Source organism: Nilaparvata lugens, chromosome X (assembly GCF_014356525.2).
Source record: "Nilaparvata lugens isolate BPH chromosome X, ASM1435652v1, whole genome shotgun sequence".
NCBI lineage: Eukaryota > Metazoa > Arthropoda > Insecta > Hemiptera > Delphacidae > Nilaparvata > Nilaparvata lugens.
In genome coordinates, this window is record NC_052518.1 from 14467045 (window position 1) to 14477442 (window position 10398).

General features: G+C 36.4%; 1 long non-coding RNA gene across 1 annotated transcript; it reads right to left on the reverse strand.

The window, feature by feature from the left end:
- Positions 1 to 1774: 1774 nt before the first annotated feature.
- On the reverse strand, positions 1775 to 6454 carry LOC120354789. Its single transcript, XR_005573177.1, has 4 exons — positions 6312 to 6454; positions 5328 to 5509; positions 3461 to 3741; positions 1775 to 1906 (listed from the first exon to the last, which is right to left on the reverse strand). It is a non-coding gene; the product is annotated as an uncharacterized LOC120354789 (long non-coding RNA).
- Between the last annotated feature and the right edge of the window lie 3944 nt (positions 6455 to 10398).

The following is a 10398-nucleotide window of genomic DNA, read 5'->3' on the forward strand; positions in this document are numbered from 1 at the left end:
AATCAACCATGTTCTCGCCATGCAATATGTCATGTATACACCCTCCCATTTGAAACGCTAAGTGCAGGTTGCACAAAAGCCGGTTAAATTTTAACCGTGATTAATTCCACGAGAACCAATCAGAGAAGCCGTCTTTTCAAAAACGCCTTCTCTGATTGGTTCTTCTGAAATAGATCACGGTTAAAATGTAACCGGCTATTGTGCAACCGGGCATAGGGTAAACACATACTGGCGGCAGAGCGGAGCGTGGTCAGAGCGTTCATGATACACACAGAAAGCGTCTGAGCGTTAAGCGTCAAGGGCCTAGAAAATGGCGTTGTCTAAGTTTGCACGGACGTTACTTTGTAAGAATAATTACTCAAGTATTGGATATTGAGCCAAATTTTCCCTACAAAATTTACTTGATGGTCAAAGAATTGATGAATTTTTAAAATTTCATAGAAATATGAATTAAACTGATTAGAATAGCCTTACTTTTGATTTCAAAATGCAATAGATAAATTTACTCTTCTTAATAATCAAATAATACACATTACAGGGGAATTTGGGCAAACAGTAAATATACTAGTGTACTAGATGATGAAAAATGTAGTAGAACAAGTGCATTATTATGTACAAGAGTAGACCAGACTGGCACTCGCACTGTGACGCTCCAAAAAACAAACTAGCTTGTCCAAAGTTTGACGCCACGCTCCGCGAGTAGAAGCTTCCAGTTTGGATGCAATCAGGTGTTGCATCTTATTACTTAACATGATATTTTTCACGACGCTCCACAACGTCGTGAAGCCCCGCTCCGCTCCGCCTTCAGTGTGTTTATACCCTAATAAGTAAAATTATGGAAATGTGGAGATTATGGACTCTCAGCCGAACGATCTCTGCTAGCATGTTACCTCTGCATAAAACACTGTCTAGCTGCGTACGGTAGACTTCTCTTGTTACTCATACGGCTAGAAAAAATTATCGTGAAATTCATGAGATTTACAATGCTGATGCTAATTTAGTTCTATCCTCTAAAACGCTGATAGTACAGAGTGTTTGAATAAGAACTCCCTAGTTTTAGGCATAAATTTAATGTGTAAATTAATGAAAAGCTACATCAACAAAGTGCATACAATGAAAGAGAGAACCTTTAGGTTTTGTTTAACATCAGTACACTTTAACATGGGATCCATTTGTTGCCCTGCACACGTCGAGACGATATTCAAGTTCCCCCCATTTATTCACCAGCATATCAGGTGTAACGGTCCCAACAGCCGTGACGGTTCTTTCCCGTGAATGGTTTATGTCTCGGATTTTTTCACTGTACACAACATTTTTAGTGTATCCAAAAGAAAACCAGAGGGGTTGAGTCCGGGCTTTGTGATGGCCAAGCGATTGGGCCAGCTCTCCCTATCCTTCTTCCCGGAAAGCGAGTGTCTAGAACCGCGCGCACATGATTACTGTAATGAGGAGGGGCGCCATCTTGTTGGAAAAACACAAAACTGCAGGGGGACAAAATTTAGACAGTTTCTGAATCAAACACCACAAACTGGAATAGTGTATATTACTTTTTAAATATTCTATGACACATTAAGACTACAGAGTTCTTATTCAAACACCCGGTATTTTCAAATATGTATTTAGTAAAGGAGGGCTGCGCCCAAGAGTCCTAATGGACGAGCCACCACTGTAAAAGATAGTTATTTGTATAAAGGATAGCATTGTCCTCAAAAATACTGATACTTCAAATACTAGATTTAAATTGTCGATAACATTGACATTAACTTGCCTTGTAAATGAAGACCACGAGAATTATTTGTCTTATGATCGTTTGTAGGACACAATCAGAGTCCACGTTTTCCATCTCTTTAGATCCACTTTTGTTGAATGGATTTGTGACGCCCCATAGCAAAGTGACAGTAAACATCTGCAACGAAAGAACTGAAAAATTATTTTCAATCTTGAAAAGCAATTTCCATGTAGTCTACACAAAAACATCAAGCAAAAAAATTATAATCTACGGCTAAACAAGCGAATAGAACGAGTAAGTCGCGGTGAAGATCGATGACACTAAACAGCTGTGCAATTATAAAAAGTCATTGATTTATTGATATAATAAATGTGGATATAGAAGACCGCTAGCAAGCTGGAATCTTGACCGTTCTGTTCCTGCTCCAAGTATTTTTCCTTAATGCCTTTCCGTAAGGGAACCTCCACCAAAAAATCCTTATGAGAATTATAATTATTTTTCATTTTCACTTTCCATTACGAACTGCTTATTATCAAAGGGCGGTTGTGTTGCTTTAAAAGTATTCATTCACTATGTAGCTTTGAAAGTACGGTATTCATTCAAAGTGATCGAGAATTATTAAGATGAATTCTCATGTGTGATCCTTGTTGATAAGCTTGAAGCACCCTATTTTTCTTGAGAACAATCTTTCATTCCGTTACTGACAATATATTATACCAATGCATCCGGACATTGATTCATCCTATTCGTAAATCTCAGACGAGCTTAAACGGTGTAAAATTTGTGATCATAATTCGAGATTGTCTTTGAAAAAATTTGTGACTGTATTGGAAAACAATGTACTATGGAAGATTGAATTGTTAAATAAGATGAAAAATTAGTTAACTATGAAAGTAGATCAAGTTTCTAAAACATTATTCGTTCAACACTTTATACAAAAAAGTTTGTCAAGTTTTCAGCGTGTCATGTTTTCAGTTCGTCAAGTTTTCATTTTGTGAAGCTTTCAGTCCATAAGTTTTCAGTGAATCAAACTTTCAGATTGTCAAGAACTCATTTCGTCGAGTTTTCAGTCAACAATTTCACTTTTGCCGAGAAGCAAGTTGTTTCTCCCAATGTATTTTTTTCAATCTGTTCAACCATATAGGCTAGTTGGTTTATTTCTAGCCTAGCAATAAGTTAGCCATGTGATACTTTGATTGAGTGGTCATAGGTAAAAAAGTGCATGCAACGGTTTTATTTGTCCTATAAAGCACTGGCAAGTTGTTACACGTCTGGCAAGACCAAGATGTGTTTTAAAAACTTTCATTATATAACCGTTGCATTAACAAATAGATTACCAGAACAGTTGCCTTATTTTACTACATTTTTTCATGAATATAGATTGATTGTCGTATACATAGATATGAAATGAGATAAATTCATTACTTTACAATCAAGTTCTTGAAAACCTTTTTCAGTGCAATACGAATACAGAAATATTATAAAAGCAGGTCATACTTTATCTTAAAAGCCTAATTACACATTTTAAAGCGACTCATAAATACTGAGAATGAAATTATTATTGCATACTTCAAACTGTATAAAAAATTATACTTCTACCCTAAATGAATTAAATTCATTAAATGATTTAAAATAAGAAGAATAAGCCTAAACTACTGAGAGATACACCAAGGTCGAAGTAATATATCAACAAATAGTAAATAAAAAAAAAAAGGAAGGAAGAGTACTTACTCTGACTGGTCATTCATTTTGTTTCCACATATCTCGGATTCAGCCAAAGAATGCAGCGGGCAAACGGGGCCACCTCCAAACCTTAACAACATACAGCGCATGAAGTTCACATGAAGCAACCTTATCTGCTGTGACCTTGGTCACACGTTCGTCGTCGTATTCGAACCAGATTTTTTGTTCGTCCATAAACTCGTAGCAAATGTAATGTCCGCTATTAGGACTCTCTCCTTTATGGCATATAGTTGCCATAAGGTCATAGGTCTTCACCTCTGATTGGCATTCTGAAAAACAAGTACCAGAATGAACATAAGGTGTCATATTGAGTTGATCAATGAAACATGCTAAGTTTTCCTTGTTGAGTCTGGCAAGAACCTCTTGAGGTTGATAACACAGTACCTCGGGTAATTGCATAATTTTGGAAAATGTTATCCCATCACGCTCTGCATTACACTTTCGACACCTGTACATCTCAAGTTTCGATCCTGTACTTATCAAGTAAACAGGAAGCGTTTACTATTGAATGCTGTTCTTAACATCTCATTTCAATCTCTTTCCTATTAGGGGGTGTGTACACAGAGAACGGTCAGGCGTTCCGATTTCCAGAAAGCATATAGATATATAAATTAATATATACAGAATGTTCTGGAAAAAGGTGCCCATAAGTCAGGGCGTGATTCAAAAAAAATAAAATAAAAAAGAATAAAAAAAAATCTAATCAAGTTATACAGGGAGGAAGATTTCGTCTGAATTTCTGTGCCCCTGCTGAAACGAAGACCTAAGGGTATTTGTTGGCTGTTAACTAAGATCCTACAATTCAGCGTACTTAAAGTAAAATGAACTGAGAAATTGAATAAAACCGTTTCCAGACCTTTAGCTACAGTAATTTAAAAGATATGTGACAAAATACGCGAAACTTGGTCCCAAAAAACAAGTTCCTTTAAGGTTTGAAGCAGATTTACTATGTTAAATGTAACACAAAATATTTTTCTATGGAACTTGTAGAAAATTTAATTTTGAAGAGAAAGATGTAGAATAAGTCTATAATAGACAAACGCAACCTTCAAAAAATAATCCTTAATCACATACAAAACGCATGAAAAATAGAGAGCTTAACAGATTTTGTCTATTTTATCATGAAAAGTAGAGAGCTTAACAGATTTTGTCTATTTTTCATGCGTTGTGTATGTAATTGAGGATTATCTTTTTAAGGTTGCATTTGTCTATTATAGACTTCATTCTCTTCGAAATTAAATTCTATTCATTCTATTCATTCTCTTCGAAATTAAATTTTCTCCAAGTTCTGTAAAAAAATATTTTGCGTTTATTGTACATTTAACATAGTAAATCTTCTTCAAACCTTAAAGGAACTTGTTTTTCGGGACGAAGTTTCGCGTATTTCGTATCATATCTTAAAAAATACTGTAGCTACAGGTCTGGAAACGGTATTATTCAATTTTTCAGTTCATTTTACATAAAGTACGCTGAATTGCACATCTTAATTTACAGCCAACAAAAACCCGTAGGGCAGCGGTTCGTTTCGGCAGGGGAACTGAAATTCAGACGAAATCTTTCACCCTTTATAACTTGGGAACCAAGTATTTTCGGACCTATGTTAATAAGAACTTTTTTCCTTCGTTTGATGAGAGGAATCAAGCCCTCACTTAAAAATATCACAATGATAATAAACTATACTTCCCATGATAAACATATACTATGCTTCAAATGTACTCTTCATAGGATTTCTCAGTGTTCATTAATAGCTTTAGATCATTAATTTGAAGAAATCAAATCTGGTCAGAAAATATTGTTCAAGTTTATGTTGATTTAAGAATCCAACGTGAACTATACTGATTCATGGATTCCTTACCTGCAGACATATTACTGATGAGATCTTCCAAATACCAGAATTCTTGCAGAGTGAAGGTTTGATAATCTTGAAAATCAGTACCTGTAGGTTTTCTATACGGGTTCCAAGATTATTATGTATGTCTGAACATTTGCGATGGCTAGCTTGCAATCGTAGACTCATCATTTGCGAAGCATTGTTTACTGCAAAACAAAAGAAAAATAAAGAGAATGTTTCCATTCAAGTGCTTTTGTAAAAAGTACGAGTCATATTACGAGACAAATTTCTAGCTACGCTACGCTTGGTGTGTGATTGCCATCAGGCCTACAAATTATGAACTTTAGATCGATTCAACTTAAGAGTTTGAATTCTTGTAAAACTTTACTTACGAAATTTTTATTGTTAACAAAAGAATTGTTAGCAAAATATATCATTTAAAATTCATATTGCAATAATAAAAGTCATTTTTAACCTCGAAATATCGTTTTTATGAGACATTTATTAATCTCTAGTGACCAGAAAAGTTTTTTTTGCAGAAAGGGGACATGTCCAAAAATGTTAATTAATTTTAAAAAAATGTAGAATGATGCTAGTTGAAAATTACCCTTATATAGGACTTGTTCATACATAATAAAGTTAGTTTTGCCAGGGAAAACTAACCATTAAGTTCGAAATTCTAGTAATAGGAAAGTTTTCTCACTCTACTGAAAAATTTTCTTGCATGGACAAGCAGTCCACTTTCTGCAATTAGCGATTCATTTATATTCATCCCGTGAATGGCATGAAAAATCACGTGAGAGACATGAAAAGATGATACTTGAAAGGTTGATCATGAAAAACAGTGTAAAAAATGGATCTATATGCAATATATAGATATTTTAAAGATGGGGTTATGCATAACCCCATGTTGTCTTCAGCGTTGCTTGTTTTGTGTTGTCTAACTCTACTAGTGAAAACCAGGCTAGTTATTTATTAGAGCTAGGAGAGTACTCTAGTTTTAATTACCTTGTAGTAAAAAGTCTTCGGAATGGAATGGTATAGTTAGTTTCCAAAGAAATCCGACGGATGGTAGCTGAGATTAAAAATATGTTTGAAACTTGAAAGCGTCCTTTTCCTTTTAGCTTTTAGGTTAGGGAAAGTTCAAGTTGCCAGTTCATTAGCGTTTCAGCATTCAGCGGTATAGCGCCAAACTGGGTCGACGACAAAGTGGGTCATTTTTTCGACCGCATTTGACGCCTCATGACACGACAAATGCGGTCACCTCAGGAATGTGACCCACTCTGTCGCTGACCGCATTTGTCGGGAGGTGCAGAAATGAAAATCGACCGCATTTGTCGCCTCTTGACACGACAAATGCGGTCACCTCAGGAATGTGACCCACTCTGTCGCTGACCGCATTTGTCGGGAGTTGCAAAAATGAAAATCGACCGCATTTGTCGCCTCTTGACAAGACAGATGCGGTCACCTCAGGAATGTGACCCACTCTGTCGCTGACCGCATTTGTCGGGAGGTGCAAAAATGAAAATCGACCGCATTTGTCGCCTCATGACACAACAAATGCGGTCACCTCAGAATGTGACAATATATATCGAGATTCTGTTATCGATACATTGTACTTTATCGATATCATTTTATTATTATTTTTATTATTTTATTCAATTCTTCACGTAAAAATCACAAAAGCAGAGCTAGGCTCTAGTGATGTGTGAAATGTCATTTAATTATTCAAAATGGGAAAAAGAAAGAGAAAAAAAACATGAATGTGGATCACTTATAAACCCACTGTCATACCCCAACCCAAAGCAAACCAACTATTACATAAATAGAACACTAGCAGTGACCATACTATATTGGCAAATCATGTAGAGGCTATCTTCTCAAAAAATTCCTCAACTTTATAGGGACACATACCTATGAGAATGGTTTTTAATTTTTTCTTAAATAAACCAGGAGTAGCACTTTCCTTGACTATCTGTGGTAGGACATTGTAAACCTTGATGCCCATGTAATAAGGGCCCTTCTCCAAGAGAGTCAGCCTGTGCTCTGGATACCTGAGTCCCCTGAATCGCGTGTTATATAAATGTGCCACTTGTCCCTCCTGGAAACGGTCCTTATTTCTAAAAACAAATAGAGCTAACTCTAAGACATAAACTGCCGGGGCTGTAAGGAGGGAGTGTTCTCTAAATATGGGTCTGCAAGAACACCTGTCTGTCAGGCCGAATATTCGCCTCAAAGCTTTTTTTTGAGTCCTGAAAATAGATTCAAATTCTGTTGTTCTGCCCCAAAAAATGATACCAAAGCGTAGATGGGATGCAAAATAAGCATGATACACAATTAACGCTGTACTTGTACCTGCAACCCTGGAGATCACACCCACCGCAAATGTTGCTCTACTCAGCTTCCTCAACAGTTCAGAAGAGTGAGACTTCCACTTCATATTACTATCCAAGAACAATCCCAGAAAAGTGGTTCCATCAGAGGGCTTCAAGGTGGTATCTGAGTCTAGTTTAACATGAAACGTTTCCTGGGCATTTCGAGCATGAAAAGGCACCAATTTGGTTTTACTAGGGTTCAATGACAAACCATTATAGTTGAACCACTCATTAAGCTCATTCAAACAAGTTTTTGCTCCCTCAATCAAAGAATCAACATTTCCACCCTTAATGAGAGCTGTTGTATCATCAGCAAATAGAGTTAGATCATAATTAACAAACTTTGAGATATCATTTACATATACCAGATAGAGCAATGGTCCCAAAATAGATCCCTGTGGAATACCCCGATTCATTGCCAACCAAGTAGAGTTGAAAACCATTCCATCAGCAACAACTGAAACCCTATGGTATCTACCCCGCAAGAATGATTGCAGCCACAAAAATTCAACTCCCCTCACACCATAGTGCCACAACTTGGACAAAAGCAGGTCATGATCCACGCAATCATAGGCCTTGGACAGATCGCAAAAGATACCAAGTACCTTCTGCGATCCATCCAAAGCACTAAGAGCCTCCTTATTCAGTCCAAACACAGCATTGTCAATACCTCTACCCCTCCTGAATCCAAACTGGGAATCACAGAAAAGATGATTTCTCTCAAAATAGGAATTCAACTGAATATGAACTGCTCTCTCAAATATTTTTGAAAATACCGTTCCCAGAGAAATTGGCCTGAAGTTTGACACTTCCTGTGAATCACCCTTCTTATACAGTGGCTTTATGGATGAGAATTTTAGTAAATCTGGGAATTCCCCCCTTCCAAACGACAAATTGATAACATGTGAGAGAGGTTTTGAAATAAGCTGAGCAGTTCGTTTCAAAATAAATGTTGGAATTTCATCCCACCCTGATGATCTGCTATTTTTTAAACCATTGATAATATTGAGTACCTCATCACATGTTATTTCTTTGAAATGGAAAGCTGATTTAGGCTTATTATGGGGAGCATCAAAGGTCCTCTCATATCTCCTTCCACCAGCCGAATTCCTTGAAGACAAGTTTATATATCCTTCAGCAACTGTATTAAAATACTTATTGAAGGAATTGGCCACCTGTTGTGGATCAGAGATCAAGCTGGAGCCCATCCTGAGTACCGGACAAGGACCTGCAGTTTTATTATTACCAAGTGTATTTTTGATAACCCTCCAAGTTGTCTTTGTTACATTGCTGGAAGAAGTAATGCAGTGAGATAGGAATTTCCTTTTTGCCAATCTTATAACATTTCTCAGAATTAGTTTATATTTCTTGAAATATTCCATAGTGGTAGGGTTAGGATTGCAATGCAACATCTCAAGAATTTCCCTTTTGCGTTTACATGATACCTTAATACCTTTAGTCAGCCATCCCCTACAAGCTCTGTCACCAGTGTTCACCTTGAATGTTTTCAATGGAAAAGACTCCAAGAAACATTGTCTGTAACTATGAAAAAACCTGCCAAAACCCTCCAAACAGGAAGTGGCTCTCAAACAACTCTCCCAAGTCTCCCTTTCCAACCGTGAGGTAAAATTTTTAATAGCAGGTTCTGGAAAATATCTTTTACTTACATAGGATCCTTTAATTTTCAAAGCAGCTTCAGAAACCTGAAAGAACAATGCATGATGGTCTGACAGCCCAATATCCAGAGTAGTACAGTTCAAATTACTTATTTTTAAGTTTGTCAAAATAATATCTATGCAAGATATAGATGTGTGATTGCATTGAAATTGAACTCTTGTAGGCGAATTATTCATAGGTCCTAAATGATAAGAAGAACATAGATTCAGGAACTTTTTGCTATTATTAGACTTTTGATCCAATATATTAATATTAAAGTCGCCACAAACAAATATACTTTTCTTTATTGACTCAAGACGTAATCTTTTAAAAAGCAATTCAAGACTAAATAAAAATTCCTTGAATGAAGCATTGGGTGGCCTATAGATTGAAACGATAACAGTGCCCCTTCCTTTTTGAAAACAATCATCCCTCAACTCCACTGCCGAAATCTCAAGCAAACACTCCACTGACAAACCGCCAATATCATCTCTCCCTAGATAAGAAATTTCATCTCTGAGTAGAACTGCAACTCCTCCTCTAGCCTTATTTTTCCTACAAAAAAGAGACCCAAGGAATAGCCAGTGAGAGAGTTTAGGATACCTGAATTTGCCGCCTCCAGCCAATGCTCACTCAAACAGATTGCCAATGGTCTAAGCTTATATGTTTCAAAGGTAGTCTCTATTTCATCAATTTTCCCTGCAAACCCCTGGATATTCAAACACATAACATATGACCTGTCGAGTCCATTCAGATCCATAATCTCACCTTGTTCCACCCTTGACCCATTACTTTCATCTATTAAGGACTCTTGCTCTGTTAAATCTACACAATTATTTACCTCTGTCATAAAATTCACCTCTTTTGTAGAAGTGTTGTCTATATTCCTCTTCTGAACATTATCTTTATTCATGTCATTTATTTGCCTTGATAAAAAATAATTTTTATCATAGTTGTCATGACTAATCAGTTTAAATCAATCAGGTCACATGTCTCAACAGATTGAATATTGTGTGAAGGTTGTATGGTGTCTTTAAATGCAATTACATTATTCTTTTTCTGCT